Raw genomic sequence first — 12,847 nt, 5'->3', positions numbered from 1 at the left:
GGTGTTTAATCATCTGGAGTGGCTGACGTTGGAAATCGCACACACAGGTTGCCGGGACCGCTTCTTTTTTACGCCTCCTCAACACTCGCCGTTGGATGCTTGACTTCCGCCTCCTCCGTCAGTCAAATGTCTGCCAGGGGAGTTTTTAAAGCCCCCACATTCCTCTTCTGACTGACAGACTCCAACAGCAAGAGTGACTATGTTTAGAAGGACGTAGGCTGGCCCCGTCAGAAGAGGGCTTTCAATTCATGCCACATCACTGAGGGAAAAACAAGACTAATCTTTTTTTTTTCTCGCCCTTCACCTGTTAGCTCGAATTGTTCCCCCCTTGACAAGGCGTTTCATCTTATTAGGGAAACATTATTGGCGGGTATCAAAGCTCAGCTGTCACTGATTCTAAAGTGGGGATAAAATTAAAAAATGTTTTGATTCCTTCAACCTGATTTGCAAATCATTTTCTTACTCAGAAGTACAGTGCAAAGACAAATTGTTGCAAAAGTTGTATCGCTTTTAAAAAACAATGAAAGTCATAAGCAGCAATGACTAAAAAGGTGCTGATATTCCGCCATTTTTTTGTTTGAAGCGGCCATTTTGGCCATTTCCACTGGTCCTACAAGCAGTAACTTTTTCAACAGGTTTTGTCCGATTATAAAAAATATGAACTGCAAAAGACAGATGAGAGTTGCGACTGTAATTTCCCCGTAGCCCCCCCCAAAAAAGAAATAATAGTAAAATATATATTTTTTAAAAGCCATTACTTGTGGCCAGAGTATAGTGACAACATTTGACAAGCTCAATTCAACTTTTTTTTTGTTTGTTTTTTTCGGAGGAATGGCCAGTATTCATGTATTATTTTTTTGATTGCTACTATTTCAACATATTATTACTTAGATGGGTTACAACTTTATTTTCTGGTCGTTATTTCAATTTATATTTCAAGTTTAATTAATACCGAGATTTAAAATCAACAAATCATTTTTTATGAATCATGATTTCAATATCAATCAAAATAATGTGAATGATTTTTTTTTTCATATTTGGCCAGCCACTGACCAGATTTTGTGTGAGTGCTTAAACCACTAAACACTAAATTAAACATAAAATTGACACACAATGACATTTTTGCCATTGCATACACACAAAGTGTGACTGCGTAGTTCGATGACTCGCGATACAACACCCGTCTCTAATAACTTGCCCTGGAATTTTTTTGGGGAACGTTCCACCTCATCAGATTTCGTTTGCCGTTTTATTCTTTCGCCATTTGAGATCGAGAGTTTTTCGTCTTTGAAAAGCATTCCTGATAGTCAACCAAAGTGATTCTTTCGTTTTCCATTCCTGCTTGTGGGGAAAAGATCCCAATATCAATCAAAATAATGTGATGATTTTTTTTTTTCATATTTGGCCAGCCACTGACCAGATTTTGTGTGAGTGCTTAAACCACTAAACACTAAATTAAACATAAAATTGACACACAATGACATTTTTGCCATTGCATACACACAAAGTGTGACTGCGTAGTTCGATGACTCGCGATACAACACCCGTCTCTAATAACTTGCCCTGGAATTTTTTTGGGGAACGTTCCACCTCATCAGATTTCGTTTGCCGTTTTATTCTTTCGCCATTTGAGATCGAGAGTTTTTCGTCTTTGAAAAGCATTCCTGATAGTCAACCAAAGTGATTCTTTCGTTTTCCATTCCTGCTTGTGGGGAAAAGATCCGCACGCAGCCAAATCACAGTTTCATCGCATTTGACAGCCCATGTCATAGGATAGAATTCAAGACCCGCTGTCAGAAGTCACTCAACAGTCAACAAGCTCTGAAATCCCATCTCCGTATTTCCGTTGTCCTTGACGCAACAATCTTGCCTCTTTACAGACATTTCGTGATTGTGCGTCGCCGTAAAGGAAACCAGTGGCACCAAAAGATTCATTGTTACGCCGCGGTCGCACTTTCTTTCCTCTCTGTCTCTTTTTGAGAACGCTGCAGAATCTCATTCTTTGGGGCGCTTCAAGTCCTTATAGGAAACAAGTCGGTTGTGAGGACTCAATCATCCTTGGGGGAGGGGGTCGAGGTTTCTTGTTGAAGAGGATCTTTCAGCCTTATCTTTCGGGAGACTTTGCACTCATCTTTCTTGTCGGCACCTTGTTTGAGCTTTCTCACAGTGTCAAGCGAATGCTTGTCCTCGAGAAATGGCCCTATTGCTCCCAAATTTGAACCTTGTACACGAAAGTGAACAATGCAAAATTGCGATACATCATTGTGTGCTTGCGCGTGGTATGTCGACCAACTCGTTCTGTTGTCAAATTGGGAAAACATTTCAAACAGGCGGTGGCTCAACTGGTTAGTACGTGGGCCTCACAGTGCAAAGGTGCAGGGTTCGAGTCTGGCTCTTGCCTTCCTGTGTGGAGTTTGCATGTTTTCCCCGTGCCTGCGTGGGTTTTCTCAGGGTACTCCAGTTTCCTCCCACGTTCCAAAAATATGCGTGGCAGGTTCATGGAACACTCTAAATTGTCCCGAGGTGTGAGTGTGAGCGTGGATGGTTGCGAGTCTGTGTGTGCCCTGCGAGTGGTTGGCAACCGGTTCAGGGTGTCCCCCGCCTACTGCCTGAAGACAGCTGGGATAGGCTCCAGCACCCCACCCCCCCCACCGCTTCCCTCATGATGACAAACGGATTAGAAAATGAATGAATAGATACATCCTAAAAATGACTTCATTAAACTAATTGCGGTAGTGCAAGTTACTTGTGATAACCACGACATTGCCCGACAGAAAACAAACGGAATGACACGCCCTAAGTTACTGCAATTCGACTATTCCTCACGTTCCAAATGATAACCTCTTGCCTATTCGAAATAACAAAGAAAAGAACAGAGCTCAAAGTAAACAAGGTGAAGCTGCATTTAGCTGTTGTGACGCACACAAATGGAATAGGCTGCCAAAAGAAGTGAAGTCAGCCCCACGTGTAAATACTTTTAAATCCAGTTTAAAAACGTTGGTTTTTCCCCGTGCCTATGATTATTGTTTGTGGGCCTAGCGTGACGGCACAGTTTGATGGACCCGCCGTAAAACGCGAAACGCTAATAACTGAACTCCACAAGATGGTAGACGTAACAGGAAGAAAGAGTTTTACGGCGCACATAATCTGGTCAAACGTGCACATGTCATTCAGGACAGTTGGTTGAGTTGTTGAATAAATGGAGTTGCGAGACGCAGCCGCGCTCCCACGCAAGCGCCCGGATGCAAATGTTTGATTATGCGCCGAGTAATGCGGTTTTCAGGGAAGAGGAGGCACTTAAATATTAGTAAATTGGCGAGATGGCCTCATGCGTGGCGGCCCCAATGAGAAGGCAAACACAGAAAATTGAATTACGCAATGTCGGTTTTTGTCTTTATTTCCATAATGTGGCTCTTTAATGGAATTACTCGGCTAAGCACTGGATTTTCATTCATCATTTGAAATTCAGATCGCCGCATTACGGCAAACCTGCTGACAAAAATTGAAACACACGAAAGTGAAACGCGGGCCAGCTTTGCTTGCATTTAATTACACAAAAGGAGCCGGCGCCAAGATGGATCCTCATATTCTGCCGCATCGTTAAAGAAAGGAGTAATTATGAATACAAAATACTGCGCTCCGTATCTGTTATGTTGCCGTTATTAATGTCTGGACAAAAGTCAGCCTATGGGACAAAGCGGCAACCATTAAGGCCAGGACTTTCATTTCGAGTTAATGCCGTGTCTTCTTTAGCATATTCATTTTCACATTTTATGAGTTTGAATGAGAGGCCTTGCGTGAAGATGACTTACTTCAAGAGTGTGGTTCAGTCAGAACCAACATTGTGACGGTCGTTACAAAACCAAAACGCCAGACTTCCTGTTTCTTCTTGTGCCCTTTTTTTTTTCATTGCATGCTGTCATACTTTGCCGCTGTGCTCCGCTCACAGGTTATGACAAAAACTAAATTTGGGGTTGGGCTTCTTGATAGCTGGTTCAAATGTGGGAATAAAAATGGACAAAAAAACTTCGGATCACGCGTCTTTGAAGGACCCCTGCAAACAACCAAAATGGTGCTTAAAATTTCCCTTTAAACAGCTATGGCAGACTTTCAGTGTCTTATCAGCCATGTCTTTGAGAATTTTTGTTTGTCTGATCATGAGATTCCAACCAAATTCCGTGCTGCTACATGAAACAGGTGTCACGTTTGCGAGGTGGTGGTGGACCCAAAAAGCAGGCAAGAGGGAGGAGCAGGGTGCATTTGAAGAAGTGTATTGATAAAACACAGAAAACTAAATCCTAAACAAACCAAGTCCAAAGTATCAAACAAAAACCATAACTGAAGCTCAAAACTATCAATAACAGAAACATGACCAAAAACATGACAAACAAACGAACATGACAGAAGCCAAGAGCAAACAATGACCCGACTATGAGTGGGCGGGCTGGGAGTCCTTTTAAAGCACTAATTACCTAATGATCAACAGGTGTGCAGCTGCAGGGGAAGCCCTACAGTGCCACCTGTTGGTCCCAAACCGAATCATGACAACAGGATTTTTTTTTAAAAAGAATTCCAAAGAAGCTTCAGTTGTTAGTTTCATGTTTTTGACAAGGTCCAAACACGAGCCAGGTGTGTGGATCCCAAAAATGCAGACTCAGATAAACTGCGTTATAAAATACATTTATTTAAAAAAAGCACAACGAAAAAGTATCAACAGAAATCGCTGATCACAAGGAGCCAGGAAAAAACAAAGCATAAACAAAAAGGTAATAGTAAAGCCGAGAATACTGTATAAACGAAATGACAAGAGTCCAATTGCACAAAAACAAAATAAGAGCAAGATCAAGGACAAAACAATATCAGTACTTATGAACGAAGGACAAGAGAGCAAATACGACTATGACGAGATCGAGAGGCCTAGAAAAACAATACTTGAGCAAGAGCAGCAAACAAGGTCAATAACCTGACAAAGACTAAGCCGCTTGGCGGTCCTTAAATACATGGCAAGGCTTGATTGGAAACAAGGAACAGGTGCGCCTGCTGGAGGGAAACGCCCTTCCCTCCAGCTGGGGCTGAAAACAAAATTAAAACAGACTGAACATGACAGTTTTATGGCTGGCTATTAAACTCCGCGCATACGTAATGAGAAAGATGTTGATGCTTCGTAATTTAGCCCCGCCCATCCGTCTAGTGTACCGTAGGTGGAGCAAATTTTACAGCATTTGGAAAACAACATTTTTAAGACAAGGTCGTTGGGGCTGGCCCCGCCCATTTGGCGAGATAGGTTGAGGCTCAGGGCCCCACATTGGTTCCAACAGCCAAATGACTCAAACAAATATGGCAGACTGTGCTTAGAATTCATGAAACCGAATGAGACTGGCTTGCTTCAGGTTCTGAATTTTCAATATATGCCAGTAATGCAATACAATACAATACATATTTATATTTACAGAGCTTTCAGTCAGAAGGACAGAACCAACGTTTGATCATCACACCCCCCATAACCCCTCCAAAATGCGAATCTGAATCGGGATGACGACGCCTGTGAAATTTACTGAGTTTTATAGAATGAAAAAGCCTTCGAGAGCTCAGGAAATAAATGTTGCCAAGCAATAACAAAAGCAAAGGCACAAAACAAATTCAAGAGGGCCTTGTCGAGTGGAACATGGGGTGAGGTCGAATTAAATAAGGTGAGGGGCAACGAGGAGGATGCGGCTGTCTCAAGGGGAGGATGCTAATAATTGGAAATCAACCGTAATCTCTCTGCTCCTATGAACGTGTAACATCTTCACTACTTCCTGCGAGTCATCGGCTTTGCGTCACGTTTGAATGTGCGGCATGGCGGCTGGCAGATTGGGACCGGTCGCTTTGAGGCAAATTCACCCTCATCAAAAGCTCCCTTGTATTTCCTCGTTAAGCGCGGGAAGCATGATGAAAGCAGCGCAGAAGAGGAATTGTACATCTGCCTGTATTAGCCAGCCTCGATGTTTTGTCTTCCTGTTTAACAGAATGAAAGATTCATCCGCCGGTTTGGTCCCAGCACACCTGCTGTGAAGCAGCGCAGCAGCTTTCCGCCATTTGCTGGATCACCGGGTGTCCCTTTAGATCCCGCTCCCGGTGGCCATCTTGCAATATATCAACTCGGGAATAGCAGCGTCTTTTAAGATGCGTTTCAATAAAACATGGTGACGTTTGACAGGACTCACCAAACCGACGAGGAACATGAGAGGATGACTCGTAAGCAGCTTCCTCATACGGAGGCATATCGATGGAATCAAAGAGATCTTGGGATGTGGGCAGTTTTCTCCCCACTGACTCAAAACGTCCCAAGTTGAGTTCAGGAGGATTCCCGATTCAGACGTAGGATGGTGGACCAGAATTTCTTTCCAGAAGTCATTTTTTCATGTTCTCACTGAACTCTTTTTTGTCTCACCAAAGTTGCATTCCGCTTGACCTGCCACGATCCATCAGCTGCCCCCGGAGTCCCGCAGGGCAAAAAGGCCAGAAAGCGAAAAATAGCAGCATACACAAATGTGCATAAAGTAAATAAAATAATTATACATTTATTACCTCCCTTACTCTTATTTATTTATTCTTCATTTTAAGGTCTTTCTTTATTATTATTTTTCAAACTTTTTTGGGGGGAGGGCAACATTTTTCTTATGAGATAGTTATGTTCAAAGTGAAAAGCTTTTTTTGCTCCCCATTACATTTTCAGTTTTTTTTTTTTAATTACTAAATAAATGAGAGTATTAGTCTAAACCATCTGAGATCTTTTTGTGGCTCAAGTAATTAGCTTTAATGATTAAATCCGGCCTAAAAGAAAAACGGTAATTAGTAACACTCTTGTCACCGCCGCGATGCTTAATAATGAAACATGATTCATCTTGCCTTAATTCTCGCTTAAGTAATTAGCCGGAATGATTAAATGTGACAATTGGAGAAGAATTCATTATCATTTTCTCCTCTTTTCTTGTTCCTGTTTAAATCACCAGTAAGTATTGGTGATCTCGTCCATATGGTCGCTACCGCTGTTAGCCTTGAAAACGTCTTCAAAAGTCATCTAATTGCACTTTTCTGACGCAGTAAGACTCGAGGAGGACATTCCTTCCTCCTAATTATGATTACGTATTGATCGTCTTCGCCTCATCGGGTAAATGGGTCTCGATCAAAGTCTTGCGCCCACCAACTTTTATGAGATAACAATGCTCTAACAAAGATCAGCAGTATGTAAATTAGATGAATATTTTCAAGGAATCAGCTGGCAACTTCTTTAAAAAAAAAAAAAAAAAAATCTAAAAACATTTCCTTAACCTTTTCAGTGACAGCGGTTACTACAGTGGACAGCTTATCATGTTATGAGGTTACAGGCTGCATGGAAGGGTTAAACCGCTAAATCAATGCCAGGAATATAATGAGACTCATGATACCGTTCATACTCGGTGAGCCAGATTAAAGAAAAGAGGGCGAACCTTGCCCACCCCTGATCAAATCGAAAAGTCACGGCCCTCTTTTGTCGACATTCTGTTCTTCCTATCGTGTGTGTTCTTTTTGTGACTCTTGAAGGTGTCGAATGCAGCAAAAAAAAAATAAATAAATAAAAAATCTCTCTGGTTTGCTTTCACCACCGTTGTGCAAATGCATCTGCCACGCGATCATTAAACAAACATCTCGAAATAGTTTGATGTCAGTCACAGCCTAAATGTGTCATGTTGGCCTCCAGCAAAGAGGCTGGTTTTTATATTTTAAGAGCTTCTTTTTTTTTCTCTCATTCTGGCTCCTGACAATGCCAAAGTGGGACAGACACAATGCAGACAACCTTGATACAAAAAGTGTTATTAGTGGTACTTAGGGGGTCTCAACTTAGAGTTTTGCAAATCCAGCACACAAGAACTGTTTTACAACATCAAATTGGAAAGGCATGTCTATCACAAGACTCACAAAAAGTCTCAAGAGGCCATGCTCCAAAACGCACAGGAAGTCAGCCATTTTTTAAAAATCATTTTATCCGTTTCGGGGTTTCCTTGAAAAAAAAATACCTGATTGCCACCAAATTCAAGCCAGAAGACAGATCGGTGACCAGGCTGTTCAAGTTTCATGTCCTTCATGTCACGAAGCTATTGTGTTGTGGTTTTGAGGTGACCTTTTTTCCTGGAGTTAAACAAACTCCTGCAAAGGAATACACCTAATGACTGTTGCATTTATTTTGACCCATCCTTTTTGGGAGCCTCAACATGCAAAAATCAGTCAAGTATGTTATGATTTTGAGTTGTCTTGAACATGACCACCAAAATTTATCCCCAGGAGCACCCAGTGGGAATAAAAAAATTGGCCCGACATGTCTTTTATAGATCGACACAGAATCGACCGCTCCCCTATCATATAACAGGAAGCGCATAAAGTTCTCAAGGAGTCATGTCGGAAGTTTAACAGAATGTCGGCCATTTTTTTTTTTTTTGTGACCCAGCCAAATTGCAGGACCTGAACTACAAACACATTCGAAGCACGTATGCTCAACAGATGGCCGAGGTTATTTTATGTATTTATTGCCGACACCAACTAATGTGGGCATATTATGGGGCGAAGTCTGATGATACTTTGACAAACTCCTTCAAGGGAATTTGTTCAATTGAACCCCGATCAGAAGCGGGTTACGCAAGACAGCTGGGAAAGCAGGTGTGAAGCTCCGTTCATCCGGGCTTACGCTTTTAAATTTTATTGTTGTTTGCAAATACAAATGTCCTACACTTCACAACGTTGGAGGTGTGTTCTACAAGGTTTGCGCGCAGTAAAGCAAGTTCATTAGCTTCCACTCGGTAATAAATTAAAAAAACCCGCGTACTGATTCACATCAACAAAACAACCTTTCTTACCTTTTGCTCACAATAACAACATCCCAGCAGAATTCCCAAATAAAGCCCCTGACTGTTCTGTATCCCTCATTACGATTGAACTTATTCAAGTTAGCTAACCTTCACGTTGGAATTCATCAGTGTTTGCGTGTCTAATTTGGTCCACTTTGATCTTCACAGGAGAAATAGAAATACCACGGTAAACAATAGGATCAGGTGCGCTCCAGTTGAGGAAGAAAGTTTGCTCCCAAGGAGTGGACCGAGTTGTTGTGGCCCGCTTACTCACTTTTTTATCTGGCTCATGCTGTTCATTTTTCAGAATTCACACCAAAAAAAAATCTCACGTCAGCCCAGTCATACATCATTAATAAACCGTGGTCGATAGAAATTGAAGGTATGACTCCAAATAATGTCGCAAATCAGAAGCAATGCGCTGGAGGACTTACGTGCCTATTGTTGATGTAGGCCAGGCTGCCTTCTGGAACGGTGTGTCTTTATCTATTTTGCAGGCAGTTTTATTGACTTTAGGTGGAAGCAAGGCTGGCGGCTGCCTCAGTGAGACTTCCCCAACTTCATCTGTGGCAACACATACAGTAGGTATCAAAAACTTATGGAGCGGCACACTTGGGATTTTGTCAGTCTGTATCCGACCAAAATAAAACTTTAATCCCTCAGCGAAGGTGCGCATGTGGTGCCAAAATCTGTTATAGGCTTAATGAATTTGCTTGAAATACATTGATGTGATTATTCGCATGTGTACGGTTTTACTAATGTACTGTAGATTCACACAGTCCATGCTGGCATCCGTTACACATCCTGTACATCTAAGTCATGCTAATTTATACAAATAAATTATACCCTTGGTTGAATTTGTGCGAAATCGTGCTTAATTGGCCAGTTATCTTCCGAACTACAAGACTAACTGGCTAGAAAATTAGCTGGTAAGCTAGCAAACCAAACCAGCTGCTTCGCTGCTGATCTCAAAATAAAAAATAAACACAAGTATTATGAAGAGTTTTTTTTTTTTAAATTAAAGCATTGATTCAATAAATGGCTGCGAATAAAACAGGAAAGCTTTATCAGTGTGTGCTTGTTTGATGTCAGCCAATAGCTAGCTACGTTGTTAGCCAAACTTACCAATGAGCCTTGAAAAGATAAAGATACTATTTCAATGGGTAATGCAAGACAGACAATGTGGATGTTAAAAAAAATCAAGACTTTACCTGACCAAGAAGATGAGTTTACCTGGTGGTAATTTGTGTCAGCCCAGAGGCTGGACTTTCCAGGTGTGGATAGTCGACAACCCATCTTGGAATAGGAATGTTGACCGAGCCCAAAAACAACCCAAAATGGGTAAACCATTTCATAACACTTGGGTAAAATAAACAACCCAACGTTTTGATTAATGGATAAAATATTTCATCACCCGTGGTTGGAGTAGCTCAAATAAAACATGTTGGATTGAGAAATTTTACCTCATCAGAAATAAGAACTCAAAATCGCGAAAACACTTCATAACCTAGCACTTGGGTAGATGAAACAACCCAACATGTTTTTAACGTTTACCTGCCACTTTGCAACAATAGAAATAGACAGAACAACGAGCAATCACCTATGCAGTAACCCATAATGTGTCAACCATTTCATAAACTAGCGGTCGAATAACTCAAGTAACCCATCTTCGATTGACACATTTTGACCGTGCTCAAAAATAACCCAAAATGGGAAAAATATTTCATAGCCCAGCACTTGAAACAACGCAACAATTTTCGGCGTTTAACTGACATGCGCAATAGAACTAGAAATATTCCATGGAGTTGAAAAAATAAAAAAGATGACGGATTTTTCTGCACATTGTTGCTGTAACATGATTAATGTGATGGCTGCTCTTGCCAGTTCATGATAAGCGCCACCACGCAGAAGGACCGCAGAAGCACTCGGTTGGAAAGGTCCATCTGAGTGACAGCATTGGTCGCAGTGAGAATTAACGGGTGAACTCATTGTGTTATAATCCTTATCATCGGCTAGAAAAGCTTTTGATAATTAATCAGAATGGCAACATCGGGTTACAGTACAACCCATCACGCTTCCTATTTCCTTTTCTATGAGCTGAGGAGATTAGATATGATGCCATTTCCCCCGCATTACTATTTTTTTGTTGTCATTTTTAAAAAAATTTCTATTTCTGAGCATGGTTTGCGGTCTTGCCTCCCCGCTAATCTTGTCAGGAGATTAGACTTTGTCAGCCTTTATCTGATTCTCAGCATTCTCATAAATAACAAAAGCTTCTGATGTTATCCATTACTGAGTGTGGCACACAAAAAAGTGTATGTGTGCCGATAGTGGGTTTACCCATGCACGCGCATTCGTTTTATTTATTTATTTATTTTTTATGTGCAGCCACAGCACTTATTTGTAGACCATCTCAATCAGTGATCATGGACCTTTTTCACTTTGTATAGTATTTCACTTCATTCTATTCATTTTGTGATACCAGACCCTCGCTTATGGAGTCAATGAAGGTTTCAACATCGTTCCATTATTGACGTACAGAAAAAAAAATGCTTCCATATGCAAACCAATGAGATCGGAGAAATGTGTAGGTTTACCTTGGGTCCTTCATTTTATGCAGCACAGCACTAAAGGCTCTGACTTTTCTTGTTAACACCTCATAATGTCAATCTGATAAAAAAAAAAAAAAAAAGTGCTCATCCACAACCTAAAGGCATGAAAGACTCGTTTTGTGTCCGACATTTCCTCGTATTGCTCAGGGGAACTGATAAGGTTTCTGATGTGTTTTTTTTTTTAATCATGTTTTTTGGGTGGGGGGGCAGGGGGGGGTAATAATTGTGCAGTAAAGTGGGTGAAAGGGTCAATTTTCCTATGTGGCAAATGAATAGAGGCAAAAAGTTCTGTTTTTGTTTTGTTTTTTTACTCTGGGGATTTTTTTGTTGTCCTTCGTTTGGCATTGAAATAACTCGAGGGTGTTTATGCCCACAACGGTGCAAAGCACCTTTTTTTTTTTTTTTTTAATCTCGAAATGATTTCTAGTTCTGGTGTTTATTTCTATTGTGAAAGTCGTCAATAATCATGAACGACCGGGCAAGAGTTGCGATCACAACAATTATGACAGAACATTGAGCGTGTGCGTGTTTAAAGTTCTTACTTACTGTATGGATTATTTTGCATCTGTCTCCTCCGATTGCGCAGGGTGGCAGTTATAATGACTAACATGGCAAGAGAGCAATCACTACAATTACTATATGATTCCACATTGCACAAGTAAAAATGGAGAAAAAAAAATGTGATGAAATGTGATTGTCACCATTCTGTCTAGGTTGTAGTTATCGTAAATAACGTGTCAAACGCACGATCGCAATAGCACTAGTAATAGTAATACTTTAGGGATAATTTCTTGAGAGAGTTTTTATCTTATTGTGTGCCATGAGCAACTGGACGGGAGACATCTTTTTTTTTCCACTCTAAAGATTAGTTGTAGTTGTTCCGTTGTATTTCTATTTCTAAACTAGAAGGATAGTACAGTGAGTCAAGTGTGTTAAAAGCCATGTTTTTTCCCTCTGTGTAGCACACAGAAAGACAGCAAACTGACATTTATAGCAGTGAGAAAGGCATAAAAAAAAAAAAAAAAAGTTGGTGAGTAAGTGAAGAGCAGCGTAGGAAATGGAAAGCTACAGGGCCGCTTATCCCGCTGTTAGATGATGCATAAACCTGCCACCAGCCGTCTTACAACAGATTCAACGCGGCCGGTCCGTCCGCCCTGTTGTTTCTTTCACTCGCGGCTTTTAAATCACAAGCGTGCGGGTGTTACAAGGCTTTCTTGGGATGGTATTTTCTGATGAAATGTTCCAATTTACTTTATTTTTTATCTTCTTCCCCTGTCTCACGCGCGTGGTCAGACCTCTTCTTTCCACTTCTTTTTTTTTTTAAGATGAGATGAAACGAGAACATCACGCAGGACTAGAATCACTTTGGAA

The 12,847-nt window shown here is 41.0% G+C and overlaps 1 long non-coding RNA gene across 1 annotated transcript; it reads right to left on the bottom strand.

Annotated features, from left to right (window-relative positions):
- Window positions 1–8,477: 8,477 nt before the first annotated feature.
- Window positions 8,478–10,284, bottom strand: LOC109519666 (uncharacterized). The gene is made up of 3 exons (XR_002169003.1): window positions 10,076–10,284; window positions 9,299–9,428; window positions 8,478–9,156 (listed from the first exon to the last, which is right to left on the bottom strand). It is a non-coding gene; the product is annotated as an uncharacterized LOC109519666 (long non-coding RNA).
- Window positions 10,285–12,847: the final 2,563 nt, after the last annotated feature.

Source organism: Hippocampus comes, unplaced genomic scaffold (assembly GCF_001891065.2).
Source record: "Hippocampus comes isolate QL1 unplaced genomic scaffold, H_comes_QL1_v1.1 scaffold150, whole genome shotgun sequence".
NCBI classification, from domain to species: Eukaryota; Metazoa; Chordata; class Actinopteri; order Syngnathiformes; family Syngnathidae; genus Hippocampus; species Hippocampus comes.
The sequence above is the reverse complement of the archived record's forward strand: the minus strand, read 5'-3'. Positions and strand labels throughout refer to the sequence as shown.